At 47.1% G+C, this 14,236-nt stretch overlaps 1 protein-coding gene across 5 annotated transcripts in view; it reads left to right on the top strand.

Moving 5' to 3' along the window:
• CSGALNACT1 (chondroitin sulfate N-acetylgalactosaminyltransferase 1) overlaps positions 1-14,236 on the top strand; it is a 153,295-nt gene that overhangs the window by 89,402 nt on the left and 49,657 nt on the right. Inside the window, exon 1 of one of the 5 annotated variants that reach the window (XM_058657457.1) lies at positions 3,376-3,949. The exons of 3 other annotated variants lie outside the window; for them this stretch is intronic. The gene's annotated coding sequence lies outside the window, so the exon portion shown is untranslated. Of the gene's footprint in view, positions 1-3,375; positions 3,950-4,015; positions 4,057-14,236 lie in introns of those variants that run through there. One more of the 5 variants, XM_058657459.1, reaches the window with a different exon arrangement.

The following is a 14,236-nucleotide window of genomic DNA, read 5'->3' as shown; positions in this document are numbered from 1 at the left end:
TGTTCAAGATCTCTTCAGTTTTACTTTTTAGGCTTTACTATTTTGATATTCTTTAGTGTGTATTCAAGTCTGTGTGTTTTCCCTTAGTCTTTCCTGTCTGATTTTCCCCCTCCCCTCAGTAACTCCTTGTTTTTATTTTAATGAACAATAATTACCTGTAAAGCTTCTTTTATAGTTTTCCCTGAGTTTTCTATTACTGTGTAGGTCTCATTGACTTTTTTTTTTTTTGCTCTGTTGTGTTGGAATTTAAAAATCTCTCACTGGTTCCTGCCATCAATAGATGTGTGCCCGTTCGCACAGGGGAAGCAGTGGGAAGACTGTGGGTCCATGCCTTGTTGAGTCTTGCTTTCGGTGGAGTAGAACCTAGCAGGGCAGGCGAGCAGGAAACACTCAGATGCAGAGATTCTATATGCCGAAGCTGAGAGAGCGTTTCCCTGGGAGATGTATCGAGGGGCATTTAACTCAGTCACATGGGAAGGCAGTGTGGCTTTTGTTCTACCGGGCTTTCATTTCCATTAGGACATCCTTTCAAAACACGTGTCTTACACTCGAACACGATCCAACTGAACAGTCCTCGTGGCTGGTACTTCTGCTGTCTTGTGTAAGGAATCTCCTCCTAACCTGAGGTCAAAAAAGATGGTCCCTCCAGCTGTGTGTCTCCCCCTAAATGTTCTTTTCCCACTCACACTCAGCCTTTAGTGTACCTGGAATGGGTTCTTGTGTGTGTCATATGAGAGCAGTCTCGAATTTCTGTACTTCAAACAAACAGGCATCAATCTGTGTGTGTCTTAAGCGCACACTCACACCCACAGTGGGCTCTGTTGCTCAGACATTCACTGAGTCCTCACTGTGGTTCTTCCCAAGTGTGCGCTCCCCAGCTTGTCCCTCTTGGAGGCCCTGCATAGACAACGTTGCCCTTGATCATGCATGCTCCAGGGAAGCTGTAGCTGCTTGCTAGTTGCTTGGAAAGGCAGAAGAAAGAGGAGCTTTGCTTTCGTTTCTTCTGTACATTTTTGAGCTATAGTATGACTTTATTTTCATGAGTCATTTTGCAAGTTTTTTTGGAAAAAAAATGTGGCTTGTAGCAAAGAAACACGTAAAACATTGGGGATGTTGTTTGGTCCCAGCATGGGTGTGCCATCAGCATTTTGAATGCAGTCCAGGGCTTTCTGCAGGTAGAGAAGCCAACCTATCCTTCCTTTGGAAAGTTCTTTGGATTTGCAAGTGTTTGAACTGAACTGAAGTGAATTCTTACTCACGGAAGAATGCTTCTATTTGCAAAGAAGCACAGCAACTTGGAATACGAGTGGTGGTCTCTGCAGGCAGGGCAGTGTGAAGGCAGCACGGGCAGCCAGAAGAGGGGTCAGGTGCAGTGGCTTGGGATGCTCCTCGAAGTAGCAGCCCGTGTTCTCACTTTCATTGCAATTCCAGAGGAAGGACCCTCCCCCTCTGTTGCTAACGTTTAATGTTGTCCCCTGCCAGTGAGTTTTCCTTACGCTGTACGTAAGTCTGTTTTCTTATTCTGTTTGAAGTGGAAACCCGGGAACTTTGTCAACCATCCTGCATCTGTGACTCCCTTCCCTGATCCATGGCCACTGTTCAATCCTCCGTCTGTATTTTCCCTTGATGTAGAGGCTAATTCTTGTTCTGAGTTTTGCTGGGCTGTTTGGACTCGGAACACTGTCACACGCCATCGGTCTTCCTGTTGTCTGTATTCATGATCTGTTTTGTTTCTTGTATGTCTTGTTTTGCTGGTTTTTTTGTTTGTTTGTTTGTTTGTTTCGGCCGGGGACTCAGGCCAAAGCCACAGCCGTGAGGCGGTGGGCGAGTCCTTGGCCCCTCCAAACCCAGGAGCAACTAGGCCCTCAGGTGAGCAGCCATGAGGGAAACTTCGGAGCTGGACTGAGTTTGTTTTGCTGTTTTAAAGAAGGCCAGGTTTCCTAGTCTTTCTTCACCTGCTCCTCTTGAAACCCAGGGAAAGAAAAGCAGATTGCGGGTCAGCTTCATCATGTGACTCATTTCCTTCCAAGAATTTTTTTTTAGTTGTTGTTTGGTTGCCTATTTTTCTGAATAAGATTTTTAATTTTTTTTTTTTTTACTGTTTTAGGTTTTTATTTTTAATCAACAAGTAATACCTGGGCATCTTCGTAAATGGTTCACATGTCAGTGTTTACAGTGGGGAATGGTCAGATCGGGCTAGTTAACATTTCCATGCCTTCACATCCCTGCCTGTGTTGGTGGTATTGATGCTAGATTCTGGACTTACAGCAACTTGTTTGTGACGGTCATTCTAGGGTGGCCTGGATGAACCTAGACAGATGCTGATGCTGAAATATTCTCTATGTTTAATTTCCTCAATTCATTCATCTGGGACTTCTCAATTCATTGCATCCAGAACCTTCTCTGAGTGTCTGTTAGGCTTGAACATTGTGTAGGCATTGAGCAGAGATAAAGAACAAGGAGGCGACCTGTTGTCAGGACACTCACCCTCCAGGACCTGGCACATCAGCAGCCGCCTGGACACTTCCTCAGCACCGGTTATTATCAAGGGAAAATGTCCCAGGCCAGCAGGGGCTGTTTTCTCAGGATGAGGCTGGGAGGAAATTCTCTGGGTTTCCTTTTCCGTTTTTAATCAACAAGGCTTGTCTGTGACTTTAAATCTTCAGTTGAGGGCAGGCGCTGGGACATAGCTGTCACTGCTGCTTGGGATGCCTGTGCCATGTGAGAAGGGTGCCTATGTTCCTGCTATGCTGTCACCTCTGATCCAGCTTCCTAATGATTAACACTTTGGGAAGAAGCAGCTGATAGCCCAAGACCGTGGCTTCCTGCCACCTGTGTGGAACAAGCAGGTGGAGTTCCAGGCTCCAGGCTTCAGCGTGGCCCAGCCCCAGCTATTGCGAACATCGGGGGGAGTAACCAGGGCATGGAAGACCTGGAGATATCCCGCTCTTGCTCCCTCTCTCTCCTATACATCTCAATCAATCATTCAATCAGTCGGTCTTCATGGTAGGGGAGGGGCTGCACAGTGGTTCAATTGGCTAATCCTCTGTTTGCAAGCGCCAGAATCCCATGTGGGTGCCGGTTCATGTCCTGGCTGCTCCACTTCTCATCCAGCTCCCGGCTTGTGCCTGTCCCTGGGAAAGCAGTCGAGGATGGCCCAAAGTCTTGGGACCTTGAACTCACATAGAAGACTGGAAAGGAACTCCTGGTTCCTGGCTTTGGATCGGCTCAGCTCTGGACATTTTGGCCACTTGGAGAGTGAACCAACAAATGTAAGATCTTTCATTCTGTCTTTCCTTATCTCTGTAAATCTCCCAGTAAAAATAATTAAATCTTTTTTTAAAGGAAATATTCATTAAATAGGAATCAGTCTATAGGATTGGTCAAATTATTCTTTAGAAATAGTGCATGAATTATTCCATAGAATACAGCTTCAATTAAATATTATTCAGTGGAATTATTCTCATAGCATGGGTCAAATGATTCTGTAGAAATAGTATGAATTATCCAATAGAATAAACCTTTTTCTGGGAAATTCCATTCATCTCACCTCCTCCATCCCAGCAGAACAGACACTGACCACTGCAGCCACCTGCATGCTTGTCTACAGGCCCCCAGTGGGGACACTTGGTCAAGTCCAGAAACATGAAGTTAGCATTCTCCTTGGAGACAAGCCTGCGTCCAGTCTCCAAGGAGACATGGGTGTGGCTTCTGTGTGCTGCTGAACTGCTCTAGGAGCCCATTGTGATGTGGGTCATGATGCCCACCCCGGAGCTGATGCGGGTCACACCCACCCTGGAGCTGGCAATGGGAAATGTCTGAAGGGTGGACTGCTGCTCCCAGGCTTCCCTCTGTGTCCTTGGAAGCTCTTTGGCAACTCCTGTCTCTCTGTGGTCTCCTTGCTGCTGGGCTTGCTGTGTTCCTGGCAGGTGCCGTCCTCAGGTGGAGGGTGAGCCACGTCCTTTGTGATCATAGAAGCATCCCAGAGATGTGGATCAGCTCTCGGGTGTACAGAGCATCAAAGGGGTTAAACCGGCAAGGAGGTCATTCAGACAGGTACACATCTGTATGGACTTGGCTTTGGTGTAGTTTTGTGTGTTTTTTTTTTTTTTTTTTTTTTTTTTTTTTTATCTGAAGGATTATTCTTTTTTTTTTTTTTATTTTTTTTTTATTTTTATTTTTTTTTATTTTAAATTCATTAATTACATTGTATTATGTGACACAGTTTCATAGGTACTGGGATTCTCCCCACCCCTCCCCAAACCCTCCCACCATGGTGGATTCCTCCACCTTGTTGCATAACCACAGTTCAAGTTCAGTTGAGATTCCCCCATTGCAAGCATATACCAAACATAGAGTCCAGCATCTTATTGTCCAGATAAGTTCAACGGCTTCTTAGGTATACACTCTCTGGTCTGAAGACAGAGCCAGCAGATTTTGTGTGTTTTTTTAAAAAAAAATTATTTGTTTTTATTGGAAAGGTAGATTGACAGAGAGAAGGAGAGACAGAAAGATCTTCCATCTGTTGTTTCACTGCCCAAATGATTGTGATGGCCAGTGCTGAACTGAGCTGAAGCCAGGATCTTCTTCCGTGTCTCCCATGCAGGTTCAGGGTTCCAAGGCTTTGGGCCGTCCGCCACTGCTGTCCCAAGCCATAAGCAGGGTGCTGGATGGGAAGTGGAGAGCAATTGAGCCTTTATGCAGGGCCCCAAGTTTTGTGTATTTTTATGCTAATAAAAGAGAAAAGCAATAGCATTTTGCTCTTCCAGAGTACTGGGAAGCTGTCTATGCATTCTCCTTACCATAGGAGAGAACATGCTTACGTCACATGTCCATCTGAGTTTTCATACTTTAATATGTTATTTCACTGATAAAAGTTCCTCAGTTCGTTCCCAGTATCTTTTAGAGGAGATGAGTTTCATTAAATCCTATTTCTCCAGAGATTGGGTGAGAAAAATACAATTCTTGTCTCTGCAGCATTGGCACTTCCCAGCGGCCTGCTCTGCTTTGTTGAGTGGCCTCTGGCGAGCAGCAGATTTTTCATTTGATTACTGTCTAAATTGAAAGTTTGACAGCTGTGTCCTTGTGGCCACCCAACGATTCTTTCTCCTTGCGCTAAGTAGCCAGAGAACAAGCTGTACAAAAAAAAAAAAGTTAATAGATGTGTGTCTCAGTGACAGGAACCTGCTCCAGAGTGGTAATGAATTTGGCGAGAGGAAGATGAGCATCTTCAGGGCTCTCACCTAAAGCTCCACCTTGAGGTGGCCGGGCTTCATGTTGGGACTCTGTTTTCCCCCCTTAGGGAAATTACTAAATACAAACTATTTATCCCATCTATGGGATGTATCCCGTTTTGTTTTAGGTCTTGTTTGATTGGGGGAAGGGACAGGTGGAATCTCCCTCGTCCCGCTGCCCCCGACCAGGCACAGGTTCAAGGATGCACTGGAAGGACATTGATGAGTACATGGGCATCTTGGCAGCAGCGCTCAGGGCAGCGAGTCTAACAGGTGCAGGTGGAGTTACCAGGAGCCCCCGTGCAACTTCCTGTGCTGAGGAGATAACGTCTCGTCCCACTGCAAAAGTGTGTTCCTTCTCTCCAGGGAAACCCACCTGAGACAGAGCAACTGGGCTTTTTATTAGGGAGAGAGTACCCTGTGTGCCATCAGCTCCTGCAAATGCCAGGCTGGCAGGAAGGAGGTGGGTGTTCCCCATGAATCGCGTTGTGGATGCAGACTGCCGATGCACAGCAAACAACCCCATCAGTAATATGGAACTCTCGGGTAAAGGCTTCCAGGCGCCAGGCCAGGGCCCACCTGGCAGGAAGGCAGTGCTGGCATTTCCTGCTCAGGCCTGCTTTTCACTTTCACAAACAGTTTGCAAAATATGCTGAGGCTGGAGTTGGTGCTGGTGGGACGTGACGGTGTGATGGCTTTTTGGCTTTTCTGGCCCCTTGTCAACCTCACTCTGTGTTTGTGTCCTAAGGGTGTCAGGAGCCAGAGATGGGAGCATTGGAGAACTCTGTGGAAGCGGTGCTGGAGATAGTTCATGCAAAATGGAAATAGAGGGTGTTTATTTTGGTGCCCCTGCCCCCCAATTTTGAAACGTATGCTGAGTTGTTCTGTAAGACACATTTTTCCAACTTTTTCAAGACCCCAGATCCATGGATCAGAAATGTTTTATACCCAAATCACCGTTGAACTCCATTTCCATGAGCTTTTTGCAGTGTCCTCATTTAATGAAGATGCTGTACCCTTATTTCTTTAAAGACTTCAAGAGTCAAATACTTTTGAATTACAATTCAGCTATCCTCTGGTTACATCCGAGACACGCAGGCAGCTGCTTCCAGCATTCTCAGCCTCAAGTGCTTCGCAGGTTAGCTTGGGTCTGTCCAGAGATGTACTGTGTGTGAGGATGACAGTAAATACTCCTGTGTCCTGAATGCGTGTGAACACTGGATTTGGGGTATTTTCAGCAACACACACGCACACACACCCATCGGTCACAATGTGCTTGACTGCAGTAACACGGAGGCATATGGTTGCACACAATAAATGCATCCCGTGCATACAGTGAAGAGAAGGTGGACCCAGAGAGTTGGTGACTAGGCCAATGCCCAGCTTCTGATCAACACGGGGTTTGTCAGAAAGTGTATCCAGCTGTCACCCAGCTAATAGAGAAGGATGACGGGGGCAGAGGGCAGGGGGCATACTCTCCAGGCAGGGAGAGCACACACACACACCAGTCTGTAGGCAAGAGTGAGCTTTAGAAGCCCAGAGAAGGCGTCGAAACCACGTGGGGACAGCCAGCAAGGCAGCCGGGCAGATGAGCTGCTCTGGGCCTGGGCCAGGTGCACAGGGAGCGATGCACACTCTGCCGCGTTGCCCATCTTGTCCCAGTCATCGTTGGCTGGCCCTGCTTGTGAATTCCCCGCTTTAGTTTCTCTAACCTTTTTCACCTGCTGCTTCTCACGTCTCCATCCCAGTCCTGCCTCCCCCCAAGAGAGACCAGGTCCACTCATTTCTCTCCGTGAGCCGATGTGGCACTGTCCTTCTCCACGTGGCATTGCCTTCAGCCAGAAGCACTTGCCTTGGTCTCTGGACTGCTTTTTCCGCACAGTGAAACGTCTGCTGTCTAGTTGGATTGTTTGTTTTACTGTTGAGCATTAAGGCTTCCTTATATATTCCAGATGTGAGGCTGTTGTGGAAATATTTCCCCCAGTCCACAGCTTATCATATGGGATGCTGGCACTTAGAGGATTAGCCTATTGAGCCACGGTGCCTGCCTCTGTCTTAGAATTCCTTAGACTAATGCCTCTCACTTCATTCTGTTTCAAACTGCTCTCAGTTTCTTTACCTTATCCATACATATAAGACAATCTTGATGACATTTTCGTAGATGCCACATTAAATCTGTGTCATTGATTTGGGGGGGGGAATTATATATTCCTTGGCTGAAGCTACTTAATCCACAAATCCATTTTCCAATGCACAAACCCACTTATTTAGATCTTTTAATTATTTCATCAGGGCTTTGTGGTTTTTAGCCATAAGTTATATAAATATTTTGTTAGATGTATATGTAAGTGTTTCAATATTTGGAGGAGTTACAGATGCTATCATATTTTAATTTCACCACCCATGGGTTCCATTGATAGTAAGTGGGAATGCAGTTGGTTTTAAAGAGATTTCTAGCCTGACAGCACATCTAGGATATGGCAGAGATTTCCCCTGTATTCTCTCTCCCGCACATATACAACCTCCCCTCCCCCAAGATCAGTGTCCCCTTGCCAGAGTGATGCATTGGTTACAGTGGAGGAACCTACCCCGACGCGTTGACATCACGTAGTTTACATAACACAATTGATTTTTGTATACTGACTTTCTACCCTTCAACCTTGCTGAGCTCATTTACTTCTGGGGGTGTTTGGTGGATTTCCAGGGATGGCTACCCAGATAATCCCGCCATCGCTACGTAAGGACACTTTCACTTCTTCATCTCTAGTCGTGTGCCTCTCGCGGTATTTTTTTTTCCTTAACTATTGCCCTGGCTGAAATTGCCAGTATGGCATCTCATGGAAATTGTGGAAATGGACACCCATGCTTTGTTCCCAGTCTTACAAGGACAGTCTTGTTTTGTTTTGTTTGTCATTAAGTGTAATGTTAGTCGTAAGCTTTTTGTTTTTTGTTTCTTGTTTTAGCTCCTGGGTATCAGCCTGAGCACACTCTATTTGTGGCTTTCTGAGATTTTTTTTTTCCCCATGAATTTTGTCCAGTGCTCTTTTGCATTAGTGACTAACATCACTGGGTTTTGGTGTTGCAGCCTAACATGGCGCATTACGTTAGAATGAGTACAAGGGTATGATTGACCAAGTGGGAGTTGGAGTGATGTTTACTTTGTAAATTTCCAGACAAGTATTTGCAGTATTATATTTGGCTCAGCTGCTAAGTGAAAAAGTAAAAAAAAAAAAAAAGTCTTCAGTTGATTAACCTATTAATCCTTGCTTAAATGACTTTTAATGTTGGAAATTTCAGTGCTGTTATTAATGAACATTTAATTGCACTTGTGAGTTTGAAAATGAGTATAAAAATGTGCATTTTTTTTCTCAATCTTCTAATCAAGAGAGCTCAGTTGATGAATCACCCATGACAGAGAGCTCTAGTTCAAAGAGTAATCCATCTTTAGCCCATTTTTTTTCACTGCTGCCCTTGCAACAGAAGTTGTAAATTACAAAGTTATCTCGGGCCATTAGTTTTGGAATTAGTCTAAGGGGCGTCTCGGATGATGAATCCTTCTTTGAGGTAGAACACCTTTAAATATTTTTTTTTTTTGCATGCTTCCAGAGAGCTGAAAATCCTCAGTAATTCGTCTGTAAAATTAAATCTGAGTGACACCGTTTCTCTCCTAATTCTTAGATTCTGGTGCGCCCTCGAGTAGCACAGCGCTGATCAGTTGGAAATAGGTTGGACGTGTTGAAGTCTGAGAGAATCCGTTCTCCTGACTCATCTCTCCCCCACCCAGATGGTGTGGAACTGTGGCCGTGCACACCCCTGGTCCCCACTGCCAGCTCCGAGCTCTTGTTCCCTTGAACTTGGCCATGTCAGCCTCCGTGTGCGTATTGTCATCCTCCAGGAGTTTGAAACTGGTTTGGGGAGGAAATATTGTGAAGTGCAAGGCATAAATACAAAATACTTCCTGCTAATCACCAGTGCCTTTTGGATTACGATTCCCCACTTGAAGAGAAAACATATCGCCAGATGCGAGATTAGTCCCAATAAACTGCTGTGGCTGTAACTGGGTGTCTTCCAGCATTTTTAATTCCTTTTTAAACAGTCATTCCCCTGTGCAGTTTGAGGTGCGTATGAAAAGGTTTAGGTCACCCGGGGGCTTTTTCACTTCTGATTCGATTTTCTGTTTCTTTGAGTCCTGCCAAACGTTGTTCATTTCAGCTCTGGCCCTCGGTGTAACGGTGTAACGGCTTCTAAGGGTCTTAAGTGAGGCGTCCTCTCCTGAGCAAACCCAGGAGGCACATTGGGTTTCCCAGGAATTTGTTACTTTATTATGTGAATGTTACCTCTGAGATCTCAAAGCAGTTGTTGGTGTGTGTGTTGGGCGGGGTGTGGTCAGTGATAGAGCCGTGGACATTTCAAGAGGCCCCCTTTTGGCAAAACAGTGATGATTCACTTTTTCTTGTCGTAACAGTTGCTAGCACGTCTACATTTTGGCCCCTTTAAGAACCTCTGGGCTTTATCCTGTCTCTTATTTCTTCTCCCCAATTAGGTGGCATATTCCTTGAAGAGAGGCATGCTTCAGCCTCTCTTCTGTGCTCCCACAGTGAGAATTACTGAAACCCAGTGTTAAAGAAATGACCTCTTGATGCCGTTGATGTACGTCACGGGCTGGTTCTGTTCCCTGCTCTCCAATAGCGCGTAGCCTGCTCGGAGGGGAGAAAATGTATGGAAATGCATGATGGAAAACATATGGTCAGAGCCATGGGGAAAGACATAGCCGAGTGTGTGCCAGAAGACCAAGAAGATAGAAGGATAGAGAGGCAGATGGGGAGATTTGCCATCCACTGCTTCCCAAATGGCTGCAACTTCTGGGGCCAAAGCCGGGAGCCTCCAAGTTCATCCAGGTTCCTTCTCCGTCTCCCCCCCCCCCCCATGAGTTCAGGAGCCCGGGGACCAGCGTCACCTTCTTCTGCTTTCCCAGGTACATTAACAGAGAGAGCTGGATTGGAAGCAGAGTAACCAGGACTGGGGGCATTGTGACATGGGATGTTGGTACCCCGAGCTGCAGTGTGAGCGGTGCTTCCAGAGGCAGTGCGGTGTTTGTGCTGGTCCCCTCAGTGTGTCTTGATTCTCACGTTGACACGACCTTGCTGGAGCCCCCTCTTCACTGCTGGGGAGGTGAGACCCCCCACCTCCTGCCTCAGAGCCCGTGAAGTATTACCCTGAGAGAGTCAAGGTCAGTGACTTGGCAGGCGCTGGTGGGAACAGGACGTCGAGGCGCCGATGAATTGTGAATTTTGATTGTGCTTGTCCAAGTCAGGGAGCCTGAGTGTAGACAGCGATTTCCTTGGCATTGTCAGCTCCTGGGGGATGCCCTGGGCACTCTGCCCTCTTGGCCGAGAGCTTCCTCACCGAGCCAGGATATATCTGACCCACATGATAAAATTCACGTTCGTTCCACCTGAGCTACATCTGCTTTCATGTGGGTGAAAAGCTCTGGCAAACTATTACCAGAACCTAAAAAAGCTGGTGTTTGGGGAATTTATGTTCTCCCATTTGCAAAGATGATGGCTATCCATCTCCCTTAGTGGACTGTGATGAAGATTTTGTTTTGAAGGTCATTTGGCTTCCCTACTTGGATGTCAGGGTCCCAAGTACTTGAGCCATCACCTGCAGCCAATCATGGTGTGCCTTAGCAGGAAGCTGCAGTCCACAGCAAAGATGGCACTTGAACTTGGGCGCTCCTGGGTGGGATACGAGCATCTTAACCAGCACTGGAGCACCTGCCCGTGAGGATTTAGAAAGTCCTCTTTGTGAAGAGTTAGGAGCTCCCTGCAAACAGTCTAAAAGTGTGCGCGTTCATGTCGCTGGCATGTTCCCACTGCCTTGCAACTGGCAGCTTCAGTCAGGAGCCAATGGCCGGGGAGCTGAGATGCTTGGGCTGGGTGAGGCGCGGTCTCAGGTGTGTGAGGTGAGCTGCCGTGGAGGGCGGAAACCCCTGGGAGCTGGGCCCAGGATGGTGGCACCCCCGCTTCCAGAAGCAGTGCAGTGTTTGTGCCCAGGACGTGCTTCCGAGGGAGACCCTTTGCCCAGGACTGTCTGTGGGATGAGCTGTAATGTCTCTGCTTCTTTATGGATGGTTGCCTTTGTTTCCCCATTATGCTATTGTTTCCTTGATTTGGGGGAAACAAGGGTTTAGGAACTGAATTACAGTAAATTTTCATAGCTTTTTTTTTTTTTAACTTACAAGCGGTGGAAACTTAGCCATGAGTGCAAAGTCTGTTATCTTTGTGAATGATGGGAGCGGTTACAGTTACTCCCACATACCTCACCCAGTTTAAAAATTAGGATCAGGATCTGGTGTCACAGTATAGCAGAACAAGCCACTACCTGAGGTGCCAGCATCCTCTATGGGTGCCAGTTCTAGTCCCAGATACTGCACTTCTGATTCTGTCCCCTGCTTATGGACTGGGAAAGCATCCAAGCATGGCCCAAAACCTTGGTCCCTTGCCCTTGTGTGAGAGACCTGGAAGATGCTCCAGGCTCCTGGCTTCAGATCAGCTCAGTTCCAGCTGCTGTGGCCATTTGGTGAGTGGACCATCAAATGGAAGATCTGTGTCTGTCTGTCTGTGCTTTTCAAATAAAAATACATCTTAAGAAAGAAGTGTAAACCATGACATTTTTAAAAATGAGTGAGGCTCAGGTTCTTACATTGTGTGGCGGCACAGTGTGGTAAGTTTCTGCCTGCGATACCCACATGCCATGAGTTCTGGCTTCAGTCCTAGTTACATTGCTTCCCGTCCACCTCTCTGCTAGTGTGCCTGGGAAAGCAGGAGATGACGACGGTGCAAGGACTGGGAGAGCTGCAGGGGGTTCTGAGCTTCTGGCATCCGCCTCATCGAGCCCTGGCGTGATTCAGCAGATGGAAGAGCTCGCTCTCTGTCTCTCTGTCATGCTGCCTCGCAAATAAATAAACAAAATCCACCATGAAGGTCCCTCTGGACCTTCCCAAGTGTCTGTCATCCTCCCCTGCCAAGTACCAACTATGGTCCTCCGCCCCTGAGGTCTAGGAGTTTGGGCAGCCTGAGTTCTGTCCTGTGTCTCATTTCTGCCCATCTCCTCCCAAAGCCCATTGGGGGCACCCTGCGGCTGAGCCTGCTGCGTTTCTGGCTTGTGGCCAGGGACTCTCGGCGTATCCCAGGAGTCACACAGGGTCGAGGAGCTGCATATAGGTTTGTCTTTCAGCTGGGTGACTTGGGCCAGGGTCTGAGGGTGAAGTTTTACTGTGTGTTGGGATGCCATCAAAAGGCAAATAATTCTGTTTCTCTTCCTCAATAAACCTTTTTCTATACGAGGGAAGCTAAAATCAGTTGCAATTATTCAAGGAATAGTTGCAGGTCGCTGTGACCTAGATATGTTTGGTATTTTGTGGGTGACCTACTGACGTGTGTGTGTGTGTGTGTGTGTGTGTGTTTACACAGTTGTAAAGCAGGCTTATTTCATCTCTGTGTATTGTGATGTCAGAGTGACCTTGTATGGTTAAGATGGTGTCAGTCTGCCAGCAGAGTAACAGGACGTCGCCACGAGTGTCAGCTGGCTCTTTGAAATTGCAGACACTTGCATTTGCATCTCTTGAGTTTTGAGCAAGTGTGGGGACTTGATTCAGGCAGATGGAGACACCAGTGAGTGCTCATTTGCAGAACAGGACTGGGGGCTGTGTCCAAAACGGGCTTCCTGACATGGGAGCCAGAATTAGGCCAGCTTCCCCGACTGAGTCACACACAACACTGCAGATTCTGAGGTCTGACCTCCCAAGTCCACGGTCGTGTAATGACTCAGTGGAGGTCCCCCAACATTGCCTCTTGCTTTATGAGTTTCTTCTCTTTCTGTTGGCTGAGGCTGGGACTCTGCTGTGATCTGTACATAGCTCTAGCAAGCCCCCCCCAAGGTTGGCAGCGCGATCATGACCTTGTTTAGGTTAGGATGCTTGTCCCGCCTCTGACTTGGACTATTTTTGTTCCTCATTGGTAATTACTTACCACGTCACAGTCCTGTCTCTTCCCTGTATCTTACACTCCGGGGCTTCAGGAACTCGTGCAGATCTTCAGATCTGGAGCCACATGGATATACAAGGAGGCATCAGGAAGTTCATGGAGGGATGGGCCTGGAGTGCAGCAGGCAGGACAATGCTTGGGACACCTATATCCCCATATCAGAGTGCCTGGTTCGAGTCCTAGCTCCTCCATATCAGACCTAGCCTTTTGCTAATGCCACAGCCTGGGAGGAAGCAGGCTCAATTGCTTGGAACTCTGCCATCTGCACGGGAGACCTGAGTGGGGTTCCTGGCTCCCGGTTCAGCCTGGCCCAGCCCTTCCTGGTTTGTACATCTGGGGAGTGAACCCACAGATGCAAGATCTCTCTGCTAGTCTGTCTGCCTTTCAAGTAAAGTGAAAAGAAATAAATAGAAACTGTTTAGAAAGTTAATGGAAAATGTATAGCACAATTTTATTCCAATTTGTTTCATCCACTTGTTGAACCTCTGAATAAAGATATAGATACCAATATGCAGGCATATAGGGAGAGAGTGAGTCACCTGGGTTTACAGGAAATTACAAAGACCCTGTGTATTCCTCCCCTAGTTTCCTCATAGAACTATAAACAATTGGTTTATAATTTATGAAACTATAAGAAGCCAGTGCAAGGCTAGTTCTTGTGTTTTGAAGATGTATTTGGAAGGCAGTATTGCAAAGAGGAGGGGAGGAAGAGAGAGAGAGAGAGAGAGAGAAGCTCTTTTATTTGCTGTTTCACTTTCCAAAAGGCTACAATAGCCAGGGCTGGGCCATGCTGAAGCCAGGAGCCTGGAACTCCATCTGAGTCTCCCACGCAAGTCCCAGGGGCCCCGTTCCTTGATCCATCTTCTACTGCTTCCCCAGGTGCATTAGCAGGGAGCCGGATGGGAAGCGGAGTGATTGACACTCCAATCAGCTGCTGGTGCTGGAGGTGGCAGG

Source organism: Ochotona princeps, chromosome 32, assembly GCF_030435755.1.
Source record: "Ochotona princeps isolate mOchPri1 chromosome 32, mOchPri1.hap1, whole genome shotgun sequence".
NCBI classification, from domain to species: domain Eukaryota; kingdom Metazoa; phylum Chordata; class Mammalia; order Lagomorpha; family Ochotonidae; genus Ochotona; species Ochotona princeps.
The sequence above is the reverse complement of the archived record's forward strand: the minus strand, read 5'-3'. Positions and strand labels throughout refer to the sequence as shown.